The 17,876-nt window shown below is 44.7% G+C and overlaps 1 protein-coding gene across 2 annotated transcripts in view; it reads right to left on the bottom strand.

The window, feature by feature from the left end:
* Positions 1–5,361, bottom strand: part of TSPAN9 (tetraspanin 9) — a 210,358-nt gene extending 204,997 nt beyond the window's left edge. Inside the window, exon 1 of one of the 2 annotated variants that reach the window (XM_024568643.4) lies at positions 5,271–5,361. The gene's annotated coding sequence lies outside the window, so the exon portion shown is untranslated. The remainder of the gene's footprint in view (positions 1–5,270) is intronic. The other variant, XM_045199745.3, reaches the window with a different exon arrangement.
* Between the last annotated feature and the right edge of the window lie 12,515 nt (positions 5,362–17,876).

Here is a 17,876-nt window from a genome sequence, read left to right as displayed (position 1 = left end):
CCCCTTCCATTCAGCTGGTGGTGGGTGCCTAAAGCATTATGAGCTGAACCCAAGCCCTGGCTCAGAAGGAAAGAGGGCTGTGATCGATTAGTGATGTCTGCCATAGGCAGTTATGGAAGTAACAGTATCTAAATGACATATTTGCCATCTCTAAGGTAGACCCCTGGCTTCTAAGGATTTAACATTTGTAATTTTTACCATTCACAAGTGACCTGAAAGTTTCAAGATATGTAAAAGTGTGTAAATTTACTGAGACATGAGTTTGATCCACATACCCTAGGTGGCTGATGTAAAGAACAGGCCACTTTGTTATCTTCATCTCTACCACATCCAAAGTTACTCTTGTGGAGCAATAAAACTTGGTGGAAAAATGGCCATCAAGTGAGAGATAAAACTGTAGCAGAAGTGGAAGGGGTAGTTAACTTGGGGTATAAAGATATACACAGGAAACACTTGGCTTTGCAGAAACGTGACTCTGGAGAAAGCCAGGCCCACATACAAATATTGCTGTGGATTCGAATTTGGGATCCTGGAAGGTGCAAGATGCTTTTCTTTTTTGGATGGCAAAATGGGTCCCTATGTTTTAGTGAGATATAATCGGCATACAAATTATATTCGTTTCAGGTGTACAAATAATTACTCAATATCTGTATACTGTATTTTTCAGACTGTAAGACGCACTGGACCATAAGATGCACCCAGGTTTTAGAGGAAGAAAATAGGAAAAAAAAATTTGAAGCACAAAATGTGGTCCTGCTCCTGCCTCCTGTGACCCCGCTCCACCGCCGCCCCACCTCCCACCCCTGCAAATCAGGTAAGCTACATTCAGACTATAAGACGCACCCCCATTTTCCTCCAAATTTGGGGGAAAACAGTGAGTCTTATAGTCTGAAAAATATGGTATGTTCCAAAATGACTACTATAGAAGTCTAGTCAAAAAATCCATCAATGTACATAGTTGCAAAATTGTTTTCTTGTGATAAGAAGTTTTAATATCTACTCACTTAGCAACTTTCAAATATACAGTACAACACTATTACCTATAGTCACCATGTCATACATTACATCCCCATGACAAGACTCATTTCTTGAGAATGTCAAGGGTCCACACTGTGCCTACTCTGTGCCCCTCAGGAGTGAATACTGGGCCAAGGAGAACACAGAGGCAATGGGAATCTATGCCCTGAAGGGGCTTACAATCTAGTTAGAGAAACTATGATACCCACTAGAACAGCAAATGGCACTGCATCTTTGCAATGACGTTCAGAATCTACTTCAATCCCCCTTCATCCTTTCCTCATCAACTCAGGCCATCCAATTCACAAATGGTCTCATTTCTACTTCCAAAATGTTTCAGGTTCAGTCCCTCCTCTCCACTCCTCACAGCTTCCCGGCCACTTTCCCCACCATGCTTTCTCCTCTTTACAGACCCCAGACTCACCCTCCTGAAGCCTAGACCTGCTTCTGCAACCCCTATTCAAAAACCTGCAGAGTTCCCAAGGCCTCCCAAGGCAGATTGCTATCTCCCCAGTACCAGCTCAGGACTTGCACGTGGTGAGCACTCACCTTCTCTTAAATAAATGAATGGATAGATGAAATTCCTTGGCTGGACATTTGAAGCCACCCACTATATAGCCATTGTTTCCCTGTCTAGCCTTTTCTCTCCCTGCTTCCCTCCACACAATCCATTCACTGTCCCACCTAAGCTATTCACACACCCGAGCACTTTCTTGGTGCCTCCTTCAGGCTGGTCCCTCCTTCCTTCTGTTGAAATGCAAGCAACCCTTCAAAGTTCATGTCCAATACCACCTGCTGCATGAAGTTTTCGTTCAAAATCAGGGTGATTTATCCCACTGTTTGAACCCACATAACACTCTACACTCACAGGCCACTCACCTCATAATTTGACTTGTCATTTTTGAACCCTTTCTTAACCCTTTACTGCATTATAAGCCCCATGAAGACAAGGACCTTTACCTTTTTCATTTTGGCATCATCAGAACTTAGCACAAACTCTTGTACCATGACACACACTCATACAAAGTATTCATCAAATTCACTACACAAGCACCCCGGGCAGTATAGAAAAGCCAGGGGAGATGAAGTCAGAAAATGTCATAGGAGTTCCAAAGAAAAAGATGTTCTTTTAGGATGAGTGGCCAGGGAAGTTTCCATGAAAGAGCTCAGACATGAGTAGGGTCTTGAAAGAGGGGAAGGGCGGACGAAGGAAGAGCATTCCAGGAAGGTAGAACAGTATGAACTAAAGGACAAAGAATGAATGAGCAAACCATGCTTGGGAGATCCGTCTGGCTAGGACTGAGGATTCCTCCGGGGGAGACCAGTGGGAGATAAGGCTAGGTAGATTGGGAATGAATAGAAAGGATGTCAAGTGCTAGGCTACAGTACTTGGATTAGATCCATACCCTCAGTCACTGGGGATGACAAACAGAGCAGGCCTGGGCCCTAATGGTAGAAAAAAAGAAGTCTTGTCCTCTCTTGTTACAAGCATATTAGTCTAGTCTCCTCAGCTATAGTGTAAGTAACAGCCACCATCTACTGCACACCTGCTGTGTAGGAGGCCCTAAGCTTCGTGCTTCACATACATGATCTCATTGCTCCTCCAAAAGCCTGAGAGCCTAGTTTTCTTATCCTTACTTAGCAAGCAGAAAGCTAAAGCTACAAGAGGTGAAGGCACTTGCCCAAGGCCTCACCAACTCATACACTTAACAGTACCAGCCAGTGCTGGAGTTAGAGACTTGGGGATCAGGTCCAGCACAACAGCCAGCTACCCCTGCCTGGGGGCTTCCCACTTAATCTGAGCTTTTTCTCCTTATTAATTCCCCAAGGACAACATTTATTAAGCACATAGTAGGAGCTGAATAAAGCACACTAAGTAAAATGGAAGTTGCCAAGGACTGGGGAGAGGGAGAAATGAGGAATTACTGTTTAAGGGGTATGCCATTTCGCTTGTGCAGGTGAGAAAGTTCTGGAGGTGTTGCACAACAATGATATATTGTACTTAAGGTAATTGAACTGGACATTTAGAAATGGTTAAGATGGTAAATTTTGTTATGTGTTTTTTACCTCAATTAAAAACTTTTAAAAAGCCCTGGGTGGTGTGGCTCAGTGGTTGAGTGCCAGCCTGTGAACCAAAAGGTTGCCAGTTTGATTCCCAGTCAGGGCACATGCCTGTGTTGCAGGCCGGGTCCCCAGTTGAAGGCATGCAAGATGCAAATGATGAATGTATCTCTCACGTGTAGATGTTTCTCCCCCTCTCCTTCTTCTTCCCTTCCCCTCCATCTAAAAATAAATAAATAAAATCTTTTTAAAAAATTAAAAAAATAAAACACACATTAATTGTCTGATTGGCTGCCAATATGATCTTATACTGTTAATTATCTGATGCTGGAAGAGACTTTAGAAACATTTTAACTCAATAACCCTCCAGAACAGAAAGTTGGAAGGGGAGGTAACTTGCCCAGGGCTGCACATATAGGTGCTGTGGAGGCTGAGATCCTCAGGCTCAGTTGAGAAAAATGGCAGGTGGTAGCACAGCATAACAGGAAAGCACAGGACATGAGGGGTCACAGGCCACAGACAGATTCAAGTTCTGCTTCTGCCACTCTATGAGTTCTGTGACCTCAGAGAAGTAATTTCTTCTCTCTGAGCCTCATTTTCACAACCTAAGAAGGCAATTAAAAATAACATACTTTACAAGATCATACATGAATCACATAACTTTATATATGGTTAATGTGTAGAAAAAGCACTTGGCCAACTATACAATGTTGTTATTACTAGTTGCTATTAAATACTAGTTGTTATTAATATTAAAATATGTAAAGAAGATTAATGTATCATTAATTCAGATTAAAAAATAATCCTACTTCATTGTGGCCCACTCTCAGCTATTCAGAGCCTGGCACATAGCATGTCTTCAGTGAGTGAGTGCAGAGCCGAGTTTCATCCACCCCTATCTTCTTCCCTCCCTCAACCCCAATCTACAGCCCAGCTGCATCCATGCCAGAACCAGGCAGAGGGCAGGAAGATGTGTAAAGGTCTGCCTCCCTGGCTGCATTCCTTAGCGAAATATAAATGATTTGTCCAGTCCATTGTTTGAAATTATCCGTAATACCTCTCCTCCGCCCCATTACTTATGATGACAAGCTGACTGCACATCTTTACAGCAGAACTACATACAAAACGTTCCCTATGGCTATTTTTAGTAGAGACATGAAAGCTGGCTGATGTACAGGGATCACAGCATGAGCCCTCAGTTTTCTCCACTAGTCCAGGAAAGCTTCCTGGAGGAGGAAATACCTGAGTCAGAGAAGGGGACAGCTGCAGGTCAGAAGGGCATCCTCACAGGAGTTTAGTTCTCTGAACGAAAGGGAGTTGAAAAGCTGCCTTCTTAGTCCCGTGTTGGGGATGGGGTAAGAAAGGTAGACACTGCCCAGCGGACCCCATACTACCCCAAAGCTTCACACTTCCCCAGACACCACAGGCATCTAGGGAGGAGGTAGAGGAGAGACCAGTATCTCTTCCAGAGAGAGGCGATCCAAGACTCCGGTTTCGAGATACGCAAGTACAAATAATGCTCTCATAACAAGCCAGTTTCTTCTTTGGACTTTTTTTAACCACAAGAAAGTTTTTTAAAGTCCCAAACGTGGAGGCACAGATGGACTGCATCTCAGACCTCGAGGTGTGCCAAAGCTCTGTCAGTCCGAGCGCCGATGAGCCAGCGGTGGCCCAAGGACCGGTCAGGGGTGCGGGGCGGGAGAGGGGGGGAGCGGGGGAGGGCCTGCGGGCCGTATCCCCGCCCCGCCCGAGCACCCTGGCCCTGCCTGCGAGCACTGTATGGACTGACTACCTCCAAGCCCCTGGGCTCTACTGGGCCATACAGTCAGGAACCCATGACAGCTCCGAGGCTCTCCCTTTCTGCTGCGCTCTACACAGCGCCCATCCCTCCGCCCCGGTTCCCGCAGTTCACCCTCCGAGCCTCTCCGTGCAGATCCCTTCCCGTCCAGGTCCCGGCCCCGCCCACACCTTCCCTTTCCAGAGCCGCGTCCCGGCCCTCACAGGGCGCCCACCCTACCCCTCCCTCACACCGCCCCACTGCTGCCCTCCCGACACCCCCTCCCTGAGGTGCCCCTGAGGCGCTCCCCCTTCTGGAAACCTAGCAGAGGGGTCGCCTGGCCTGCCCACCGCTGACCCGGCCGCCGCAAGCTCGCTAGCTGCCGAACCCGCCGCCCGCCCGGGGACGCACTCACCGAGCTCCCAGGAATGCGGGATCCCGGTTCCCTCGCGTTCCCTCGCGCTCCCTCGCCTCTGCCACCACAGCCGCCGCCAGCGGAAACGGGGGGCGGGGCGGGGGCTCGGGGCGGGGGGCGGGGCCTGCCCGCGAACGGCCAGGCAGCGGGGCGGGGCCGGCCGCGGGGGCGGGGCGAGGCCGCGAGGCCCGGAGCCCAAGTGCGAGGGGCGGGGTGACCCGGCTGCCGAAGGAAGCTGGAGCGGGCTCCGGCGTGGGGGGGAACCCGGCTGAGGGTGGGGGAGGGGCAGGAGGTCTCCAACACCCCTGGCTGGATCCCCTGCGTTAGACCTGAAGGGAGCTCAAGGTGCAAGGCCAGGGTCGTGCTGAGCACTGGCGTCCCGGGCCAGGCGTGGCCGGCCTCTGGGGCTCCGGAACCCTTCCTCTCCTTCCCACCGCCTGGATTCTCGACTGGCCGCTCACCCGAGGCGTTAGTACCACGCCTTCCCCTTGCCCCCACAGGCCTGAGCCGCAGCCCCGACCGGAGCTAGGGAGGACGAGGTCAGAACCTGGGAGTTCGCGCTCCTGGGCTGGGGCCCCATTCACCACCCCAAGGCCCGCGCTGGCCAGGATCTCAGCTTTCCCACTCCGGCCAGGCTGTCTGACCTCCCCACCCCCACACCTAAGAAATCCTTCCATGGTATTTGGGGCGGACTATTTGAGATGTTGACATCGCAGATGCATATTAGATACTGCCGGGAAGAGCCGCTATCTGTCTCCCCAAGAGCTAAAGGCCTCCAAGTGTTGGTAAAGAACACCGTTTGCTGAGAGAACTGAATTAAGTTAGAAAAACTGAAGTTGGACATCTATGGTGGAGTGCTTCCTATAGGTGTTTCCAGGCTTGGATACTTGGAGCAGAAGGCCAGGACCCTTTTCTGAAGAGTCCATACCATTATTGTCATCGAAATGTATTCTGTGCTTTCCACATGCATGATCCTGTGCTAAGAATGATTTGAAACAAAGTTTTAAACCTGGTTATAATCACCGGGAGCCCCTTCACCTATCCTAATTAGACTGGCAGTTTCCACTCATCTCCTCAGCCCCCACCCCTCATACACCCAGTCGTGTTTTTGTCTATCAGACTTAAACCAATAACCCATTTCCTGATCTCCATTCTCTTCCTTCAAAACCTTGTTCAATGCCCCCACCCACGACTTCCAAGCCCCAATCCCTCCAGCCTTTTAGCACCTACTGCAAACTCCACCCAACTTCCAGAAGAAGAAATTGAGACCCAGAGAGAGAAAGGGACTTGCTAGTGATTTCTGCTGGTGACTGGTTTTACTGTAAAGGCAGCAGGTAGCCTGGTGTGGTAGGAACCACAGGGCTTTGGACCCAGAGCTGGAATTGAATCCTGGCTCTGCCTCTGATGGGCTGTAACTTCTCTAGGCCTCAGTTTCCTCACCTTAATAATACCAATGCCACAGGGTTGTTGGGATGACAATGGGGGTGAAAGCACATTTGATCCAAGGGATGCTCAACAAATGTTAGCTTCGCCCTGCCCTTCCGAAAAGAAAAGCAAATTTCAAGCAATAGGATTATGATCCTAAGGGATGGAAGAATCCTTTCAGCAATAACCCGGAAAGTGGCCATGCTGCTCACTCTCCTTCAACATATGCAGAGAAGAAGGACTCAGTTCCCCCAAAGCGGGTTACAGCTGCAGGATAAAGCCATGGAGGAAAGCCACAGAGCATCCGGAATTGTTCAGCATAAAGGAGGCTAAGATGACTTGTGGTCTTTGAGGCAGACACATAATACTATGTCCACTGAGGACAAAACTCAAATAAATGATCTGACAGAAGGCAAGACACCCTCAGGGCAGAAACTCCCAAAAGCAGGTCTCAGCTTACTGTACAGGCCTCTGAGGAATGTCAGTGAGTTTGTGTCCTGGAGATTCTGGAAATGCTGAGGAAAAACCACCCTATAGAAAGGGTGACTATATCCAGGTTGTCAGGTACATCCCATTTACTACTTGTGTCCTGGCATAGTTATTAATAGTTCCCCTTTCAGTCTCAAAATATCTTTGTTTGGACAATAAATTATAGGTCATATTACCTATGAACAAAGGCAGTACTCCAAACAGCTCCTTCCAGCCCTGCATGTCAGCAATTCTGCTGGAATTTCTGGATCCCCACAGACCTCAAAAGATAGCATGTCAGTTTATCCCCTTGAAATCCCCAAACCAAATCAAAAATGATAATAAGCAAAAATTAAGTTTCCGGCCAGCCACCTCAAGTCAAGCTTTGGCACAGACAATGCCTGCTGAATTGTGACACCTAGTGGGGAGAATTCACACTGCTGCTGGCTGCGTTCCCAACCCTTCACATCTAGCCAGAGGTTTCTTTTCCCCTTGTAAAGCACAGAACAGCAGCTAACATTTTCCAAATGCTTATGTCCCAGGCACAGTTCTAAGTACTTTAAATGTGCTAATTCACCTGACCCTCACAACAACTGCATGAGGTAGCTACTACCATCAGCCCATCAGCCCTCCCTCTTACAGATGAGGAAACTGAGGATCAAATGAATTAGGCTGCACTGGCCAGGTAGCTAGTTCTGTTGGTTAAAGTGTCATCCCAACAGGCCAGGTCCCCAGTCAGGGCACACACAAGAGTCAACTGACGGGGGCATGAATAAGTGGGATAACAAATCAATTTCTCTCTCTCTTTCTCTCTCCTCTCTTCTCTCTCTCTAAAATAAAAATAAATAATTAATATTTATAAGAGTTAGGTAATTCCCCCAGGTCATTTACTCAGTAAATGAATATGCCATTATCTAACCCCAGCTTGTCTGGTTGCAGGGCCTGGCACTTAACTGCTACTCTTTCCAGCTTCTGTCAGCTACATGTGCAGAGTTACTTCAGAGTTGTCTTTTGTCTAAAATGACTTTGACCAACTCTCCGGCATGAGATGATGAGATGACATGAAGGGAGAGTGAGAAGCAGAGTGTACTAGGAGGTCGGCTTCCATGGCTACCAGTAAAAAGTGTCAGTTTCTACGTGTACCCAGGAGTGAAACCAGGGCATTAAACCAGACAATGAGAGGACTTATAAACAAACCATCAGTTGAATGCACAGTAGAGCTGCTAGTTTAAAGAAGCACTTTCCAGTGTGAAGAATGAAACAGGTCCTTCCCTGCCTCTCCCCCTTCAACAACACTCCTCCTTGCAATTTGAAGAGTGATTGCTGCTCACTGAAGCCTACCAGCTGCTCCAAGAGGACCCAAACCCAGACCTCCCACATCGTCATGGTGAGGCAGGAAGAAGTGACTAAAGACTGTTCTGCTTCTTTTCCAGGCTCCCTCTTCTAAAGAATACAGATCATCCCAAGGGTCCTTCCTTTCTTCTTTCTCTTCCAAAGCTCAAAGTGCAGTGGATGTAGCGGGATTGAGGGGCTGATAGGCATCTTGCACAAGTCTTTATTAAAAGTTTGTCCTGCGGTATTTGGAACATATGTACTTACTCTAAAAAACTATTTGTTGTTTATCTAAAATTCATTGTTTATCTAAGTGCCCTGTGTTTTTAATAGCTAAATCTGGCAACTCTACTTTATTATCAGTTGTTGCTAAAACAGTTGGAAAACAAAGACTAAATCAGAGGTCTGTAAACTTGTTCTTTAAAAGGCCAGATACTAAATATTTTAGGCTTTGCAGACCCTATGTTCTCTGTCACAACTAGTCAAATCTGCCATTGTAGCACAAAAGCAGCCATAGACAATGAATAAATGAATGAGCAGGACTGTGTTCTAATAAAACTTTATTTACAAAAACAGATACAGGTCATAGTTTGCCAACCCCTGGGCCAAATTAAGGCCTTCAAACTCCTGTCTATCTTCAGATGTACTGCAGAGGTGAGAGTGAGTTGGATCCAAGTTCTCAAGCATGAAAAACGGAGACAAACTAATCAAAATTATTGAACATAATGGACACCAGTAACTCTGGGTGGCTGTGCACATGTGCACATGTGACCTGAGGTGGGTCAGCAGCTGCAGAAAGCATGTGCTTCCAAGTAGGGGCTGTTTGGAGCTGCCTTGGTTTTGCAAGCCGTGGTCAGACCCTTTCTAAAGACGTACAGATGCTATGTCTGGAATTTCTGGTGGTCAGTTATGTACTCTATAAAGACAGAAATGCACAGGTAACATTGTGAAATCAGATAGAAAAATATATAAGCCAAACAAAGCAGAACACACCTGCAGAAGGCCTTCAGGTAAGCTAAAGCCTTTGGTATTTGTCTACCTATCGTAGAGTCTCCGAAACACATGGTAACAACTACCTGTGAGTGTCTGCGCCTGACTGTATGTGTGCCATATGTATACCATCTAGCTGAACGTGTGAGCAGCAACTGAGGAATTTGCATGGTTTGTTGTAATCAATAAATGTAACAATAATAGCCATATCAGTTACATTTATATCAACTTTCTTAATTCTCTTAGAATATTCTTACCAAGAACAATTCCGTGGTTTAAAATCACACTTTAAATTCTGCCCTGCAGACCAAAACCACAATGTAAAAGGACTGACCAATCAAAAGTGTTAAACCCAAATATGAATTTGCCACAGTACAGGTGAAACGTTAATGCATCTGGAGCAAGGGAGTTGGGACCAGGGGCATGATGCAAGATAAGAGCAAAGAATCACATAGGCAGCAGACTATGCCCGGTCATGTTAAGGATTTTGACATGTATATATGTCTTAAGATAAATAAGTCATCTTTGATTTGAAGTGTTTTAAATAAGCAAGTTATATTTTGAGACTATCATTCTAGCTGTAATATACAGAACAAATTGGAGAGGTCCAGGGACCAACATGGAGGCTTTAGCAGTGGTTTAGGCACAAGATGAAGTTAGCTTGGTCTAGGTTGGTGGTAGTGGCAAAGAAAGGATATCAATAGACCTGAGAGAGATCTGGAAAGTGAAATGTACAAATTGGCAATGGACAAGACAGATTAGGGGGAGAAAGGTGTCAAGAATGGCTCATCAGCCCTCGCTGATATGGCTCAGTGGATTGAGTGCCAGCCTGCAAACCAAAGGGTCACTGGTTCAATTCCCAGTCAGGGCACATGCCTGGGTTATGGACCAGGTCCCTGGTGGGGTTTGCATAAGAGACAACCACACATTGATGATTCTCTCCCTCTCTTTCTCCCTCCCTCCCTTCCCCTCTCTAAACAAGTAAATAAATAAAACCTTAAAAAAAAAAAAAGAATGGCTCTTCAGATTTCTGGCCAGCCTAAGAGGATGGTTGGTGGAGCCAACCATGGAGACAGGCAAAAAAGGAAAGGAATTAGATTGAAGAGAAAAACAGTGAGTTCAAGGAAGAAAAGGGCTAATAAGTATCCATCAGATTTAGTAAGTTTAAGGTCACTGAGGATCTTGGCAAGAGCCATTTGCTATTGTTGTTGCAATGATGAGGCAGAAACTGTGCATAGAGAGGGAGTAGGAAGTGTGAAGAGAGTAGAGAGGGAATAGGAGCTGAGAAACGGATATAGTAATCAAACCAGAAAAGAAGGCATTCTTGGTGCCTGTCACTACCAGAACCATAAGTAGAATCAAGAATTGAATCTTTTTTTAAAAGATTTTATGTATTTACTTTAGAGAGAGGGGAAGGGAGGAAGAAAGAAAAGGAGAGAAACATCTATGTGGGAGATACATCGATCAGTTGACTCTCACAAGCCCCCAACTGGGGATCTGGCCCACAACCCAGGAATGTGCCCTGACTGGGATTCGAACCAGTCACCTTTTGGTTCACAGGCTGGCACTCAATCCACTGAGCCACACCAGCCAGGGTAAGGATTAAATCTTTATGGGCACTTTATTCAGATGGCCAGTGTTCTGAGAAGATCGCAGGTTATGTACCCTCAAAAACCATTTTAACATCTCATTTCAAGCTGACCACTTTATAAGGGGGGAAAAGGGTAGGTAAAGGGTTTGTAAAAAAAAAAAAAAAAAAAAAAAAAAGGTTAATTGGGTAAGAGTTGCAGTCCAGCAGTGATTTTCCTAGTACTGTATTTTGCCATGTATAATGCACACTTTTCCCCCAAATTTTTGAGGGAAAAATAAGGGCGTGCATTATACATGGGTATAATGATTACATATCATGGACAGAATAATGGGTGTAATGACTCCATGTATAATGTGCACAAAAACCTGGGTGTGCATCATACATGGCAAAATACAGTACTTCTTTATCTGTTAATCAACAATGCTGCATAGTGGGATGTTCACTCCCTGGAACACAATGTCTCCTTCGCTTTCAGAGCCCCCGGAGCACAGAGGTTGACTTGCTTGTCAACCTCCTGTAGTCAAGTAGGTCATGCACTCCAGTTCCTGGAATAACATCCTTCCATATGCATTGCCGTAATCACTTAAACCTGTCAACTGAGGCTAAAATCTTTAACTCTTGAGTTCCCCTATCAGTAAGACAATTCTTTAAAAAAAAAAAAAAAAGGCTGTAGATGGGAAGACACATGGGGCAGAAAGCTGAAGGAAATTGTAAATTAAGGGAGGGTTTGGGGAATTTAACAGGGAGACTTGAACCAATTTAAAACCTTGTAGAAAAAGTCCCACTCTGGAATGGAGATAAAAGCTCCTAAATGACCAACTGTTTTACTCTGGATAGCACACCAAAAAACCCCCCAAAACAAACAACAACAACAAAAACAACTACCACCAATATCCAAAAACAAAACCCCATCTACCCGAGGTCCGGAGAGTGAACCCACACAGGTATGAGATGAGTTCCCACTCTTGTGGATTTTCCCTGTGTTGCCCACAGTCACAGTGCAGCACAGGATGGCTAAAATCCCAACAGAAAACCCACTGCCTCTCCGGCAGAGGAACCAGGTAGAGCCCAGAGCAGCCAAGGTTGCTGCAGAGTGAAGGGAGAATCATGAAAAGAGGAGAGAGCCAGGGAATAAAAACCCCAAATTCTCTATACAAACTCTCTCCCAAGTCTGAGGGATAAAATAGAATTCAGAGTCTCCTCAACATAACCTTCAAAATATTCAGGTTATAATCTAAAAATTGCTCAAAGAACCAGGAAAATGTGACCCACTCTTCAAGGGGACAGTAAACAATAGAGGCCAATTCAAGGTAACTCAGCTGTTGGAATTATCAGATGGGATTTTAAAGCAGCTATAATAGCCATGTTTAAGAATATAAAAGAAAAATAAAGTTATAATAAGAAAAGAAAATGACAACAGTAAAATAGAAAATATTTTTTAAAAATCAAATGGAAATTTTAAAACTAAATATCTGGAATTTGAAAGATCACCAGATGGGCTTAAGGGCCAAATAAAGATCTCAGTAGAAAGAGAAAATAAACTTGAAGATAAATCAATAGACAGTACTCAATCTGAAAGAAAAAGAGAAAAGAAAGATGGCATAGGAAAAAAATAGCCCTGGCTGGTGTGGCTCAGTGGATTGAGTGCCAGCCTGCGAACCAAGGGGTTGCAGGTTCAATTCCCAGTCAGGGCACATGCCTGGCTTGCTGGCCGGGTTCCCAGTAGGGAGCATACAAGAGGCAACCACATATTGCTGTTTATCTCCCTTTCTCCCTCCCTTCCCCTCTCTCTAAAAATAAATAAATAAAATATTTTTTAAATAAAAGATAACAGAGTCACAGGGACCTGTGGAACAATATCAAAATGTCTAATATGTGGTTAATTGTCATTCCAGAAGGAGAAGAAACAGAAGATGGGACAGAATGATATATATTTAAAAGCTTATGGGGAGTCAAGCGGAAGTGGTTGAATAAATGGGAAAGATAAGAGACCACAAATAATAGAAGTTTCTATTTAAGGAGGAAAGGGATGAAATCCGAATTGTGAGTGTAGAGATTTGGCTAAGGCAGAAAAGACGATAGCACTTGCATTGCAACAGGAGGGAAAAGGGGACAGAATGGGAGCAAACAGGTAGAATTGTGTCCTATATGGGGACTTTCAGTTGATGGCTTCCATTCTCCATGTTAAGGAGAATGAATGAGGGACAGAGACAGTTATATGCTGTATGTGGAGGTGTAAGAAAGAGTCAGAGGTTTGAAATAATCACTCTAGGAGAGTGAGTTCATCAGAGACACTTAACAGGGCTCCCTGGGTGTACTGAGGGCTCGTTGGAACACAGTAACCATGAATTTATGTGGTACCAGTATGCCCTGTTGTGTGACTTTCCCAGAGGCTGTTTGAGAGCAAGCGTGGTGATTTTGGGTATTGGGTGCATCTACTGTTGGGATTTTGCCAGATGGGTATGACAAAGTGACAAAGGATCACAGTTAGGGCATAGACACGGACTCTGCGCTTGTTGAGGAGGGCAGAAAAGAAGCAAGAGGGCTGCCGGTATGGAGATAATCAGAGAGATCAGTAGATCAGCTGCGCTGACGAGGGGAAAACTGTTGAGTGGGAACAGTGGAACAAATCAGCTGAAAGGACAGGAGGTAGTAGGGGAAGAAGACTGACTGATTTTGGAGTGGAACAGTTTCCAGTGATGCCAAAGGCCCAGTTGTGATTGTGGAAATGGGTGGCTTAGAGAGAAGGAAGTCAAGAAACTAATAGTCCACCTCAAACCAGCCCTGAATTTACCTAGAGTGAGAAGAGGATATGAAACATATCCTGATGCTAAGAATTTGAAGAATGAGGGCGCAGGGGTCAGTCAATGGCAGAGGCTGTCATAAGGGAAGAGGATGGCATAGCCATGTAGCTGAGACTCAGAAAAATGGTCTAAGGGAAGAGGTAAGTAAGGAAGACAATCCCCTACATCCCAGGTTGTGTGTCACAGTGTGGAAGAATGGAACAAGCCACCATGAGGGAGGGCCACAGAAGAGACAGTGTCTGTAGGTGTATTAGTTATCTGTGGCCACGCAGCAATCACCACAGACTCAGAAGCTTAACACAAAACTGATTTATCATCCCACGGTTTTGGTGAGTCAACCCCAGCCCTGCTTACTTGGGTCCTCTGCTCAGAGTCTCAAGAGCTGCCAGCGGGTTGTTAGCCAGATTACCATCTGGATGCTTGACCGGGGAAGACTCTGCACCCACACTCACTCACGTTGTTGTCAGAATCTACTTCCTTGTGGCTGTATGGCTGAGGCCCCTGGCTTCCTGCTGTCTGTGTGCTGGAAGCTGTCCTCACCTCTTAGAGGTGACCCTCAGGGCTTAGCAGGTGGCCTTTCCCAGCACAATCACTTATTTCATCAAGCCAGCAAGAGACTCTCTAGAAGGAGTCTGTCTGTGAGACAGTCTTCTATAACATAATTTAATCACAGTTGTGACACCCCCGTCACCTTTGCCATATCCTGTTCATTAGAAGCAAGTCACAGGCGCATACGCACTCAAAGGGAGGGCATCCCACAAAGGTGTGAACACCTAGAGTCGAGGATATGTCCTCCACAGAAGGGATGGAGATATGGGATGCTTGCTGGTCACTATGGGGCAGCATGGTGGGTGGAGGTGGGAAGTGGGAGCTGGGAGCTGGGTCAGGGCAAAGACACGTTGAGCACTTAAGGATGAGCAGTCAGCAGAGGATGAATGGGGGGATGTGGAAGGGCTTGGATTTGGGGCACAAGCTGATGGAAACTGGGCTTCCTGCTTTTTGTCATGATATGTACTATGGAAAAAACATCTAACTTACAAAAACATGTGTGTCAAATGGGTTAACTTTGCCAAATATATTTGGGTCTGAAAGGCTGGCTTCTTTAAAGAGCAAATGATTGAGGCACATACACTGAGACAGTCTGAGAGAAGTCTCAAAGATACCAGGGAGGAGTGAGTTGGAGGGATGGGGAGAAAAGGCATACAAGTGTAATTGAATAACAATAAAAATTTTTTTTAAAAAGATACCAGGGAGAAAGAAAATGAGGACCCATCTCCAGTGTAAAGGCAGAGGAGAGCCAGAAGGCAAAGATCGCTCCAGGAGAGAGGAGAGAGAGAGCCGAGCTGATGCTTTGAAATTGGAATCAAGCCCAGTGAATTCAATAGAGTTGGATGAAATGAAATTGTGTAACTATCAATAAAATGACCAGCAGATGATGGTTAATAAGACACACAAGGATCATAAGAGTGATGAGCGACACGTTAGCAGCCCTGGCCAGGGCATCTGGAATCTAAGTCAGTATGTGTTCATTATGACACAAAAGGTTCGCTAATATTATAATTAAAACATATACACAGCATGACATTAAAGTTTTTTTTTAAGAAGCAGCAGCTGGTAGCTGAAAGCTGGTATTTAAAAGGGGGAGAATAAAGTACAAAGCTTTTAAAGTAGAACATGTATTTTTAAAGAACTTATGCCCTGGCTAGTGTAGCTCAGTGGATTGAGTGCAAACCAAAGGGTCGCCGGTTCGATTCCCAATCAGGGCATATGCCTGGGTTGCAGGCCAGGTCCCCAGTACGGGGCATGAGAGGCAACCACACATTTATGTTTCTTTCCCTCTCTTTCTCCTTTCTTTCTCCTCTCTCTAAAAATAGATAAATAAAATCTTTAAAAAAAAGGATCTTAGGTTTGGAGTTACATTGGACACATCACCTCAAACACACTTCCTGGCTCTCTCAGTGGAGTGGGTGAGATATGGAGACTCCTTCTCCCCTTCCGTCCACATATGGGTAATTTGATTCACACCAGGAGCACCCAGATATTGGTCCCTAGTAACGTTCACCTCTTAAAGAAACCAGGGTTCCTTGGACTCTAGCTGATTCCTTTCTCGGGACAGTAAAAGTCAAAGTAGACCTAAGTCTGACAGATGATGCCAGAAGCATGTTAACTTTAGAAATGTTTGAAGTAGACCTAGCTGGGTTCTCAGTTGGTCATTCCATACATCAAAAAAAAATTAAAAATTAAAAAAAAAAGTTGTGGGTTTGATTCCCCGTCAGGGCATGTACTGGGTTTCGAATTCAAGCTCCTGTCCAGATGTGTTCAGAAGGCAACCAATGTTTCTCTCTCTCACATCCATGTTTGTTTCTTTCTCTCTCTCTCCCTCCCTTCCTCTCTCTCTCAAATCAATAAACATATCCTTGGGTAAGGATTAAAAAACAAAGTTTGAAGCAGTGTTAAGGGGGAAAAAGACACAGGAAAAAAAAAGACGAAATGGAAACAATCTGAGTATCAGAAAGAAAATGATAGTCTTATGAAAAGCTTGAGTCTGTAATCATATTAAGTATGAGTTAGACTAAAAAAGGTACATGTGAGTTCCCCCAAATGTCGATGAGTCAGAGAATGCCATGGGTCACAACAACTAAGCTGTGAATTCTTGTATTTATATCCAGGCAGTGCGACACCCTGGGACAAAAGATGCACTGAGTTGTATTTTTGTAGTGAGGCTTTACGGATTTTGGTATTGTGGCACACAAAATTTGACCACAAGAAGGCATTCCCACAGACAATTGCCAGGCCAGGTAGACTCGCCCGGTCGCCAGGCGACTCTCTGTGCCTGTAAGAGCATGGCATCTCCAGGCGCGGGGCTCAAACCCCTACTCTCAAGTGCACACAAATCCTGAACCTTCACTGTGGTCACCTCAGCCCACCTGTGGTTTTTCCTGCTTTGTTTGGATAGAAGCTTGAAAGTTTGGATTACAGCTTGAAAATAAATAAAAAGATGAATGACACAAGCACACATATTAACACTTTGTGACAGGTCTAAAGGTGTGTGTGGCAGTAGCTGCTGTAATCACTGGGGTAATTTACACCTTATCCGTTCTTTTCAGTAACTTAACATTTTAATTGCTTAACAAAATTCATATAACACTAAATTAACTATTTTTATTGTTTGAAGATTTTATTTCTTTTTAGAGAGAGGGGAGGGAGAGAGAAAGAGAGGGAGAGAAACATCAATGTGTGGTTGCCTCTCACACACCCCCTACTGGAGACCTGGCGGGCAACCCAGGTGTGTGCCCTGACTGGGAGTCAAACCCCAGACCTTTCAGTTTGCAGGCCAGCACTTAATCCACTTGAGCCACATCAGCCAGGGCAAATTAACTATTTTTAAGTGCACCGTTTTTATCTGCTTATTAAGGTATTGGAAAGTGTAAAAGTGTATTAGACTTGTGATGTTAATTTAATGCTTAGATGAATTAAGTTTAAAGGGTAAATGCTTAAATAAATATGATTGGATCTACTACTTGAAACTTACTATGTTTCATGAATAATGTTTAAATTTCTAGTGTCCAAGATTTTGTTAGATTTGTAAGTCTGCTTTGTTAGATGCTTATAGTTTAACCATCTAAGCTAATTTAATTAATGAAGTTTGTAAGTGATAGTAAACATTTAGAGAATTTATAAGCTAACTGACATTAAGGAGCAAGTAAAAGATTTAGCAAAAATATTAGCTTTATGAACAAAACAGCAAGATTTGTAAATTGAACTTAAAGTCAGGCTTTAAAATTTACAATTAAAAAATTAAAATACATAAACAACTTTAAGTATTCTTTTCCATGCATAAAAGATCCCCTCAGACATTAAAAACTCAATTGATAGTAACTTGTTTTTAAATACAAAGTATAGAATGACATTTATTTGTTAAAATTTTGACAATTGAAAATATTACAAGTCTAATATTACAAGTCAAATGAAAAGAAGCACCCTTTTCGAACTTAA

This window comes from Desmodus rotundus, chromosome 3 (genome assembly GCF_022682495.2).
Source record: "Desmodus rotundus isolate HL8 chromosome 3, HLdesRot8A.1, whole genome shotgun sequence".
Lineage (NCBI taxonomy): Eukaryota > Metazoa > Chordata > Mammalia > Chiroptera > Phyllostomidae > Desmodus > Desmodus rotundus.
This window is presented reverse-complemented; position numbering and strand designations above follow the sequence as displayed.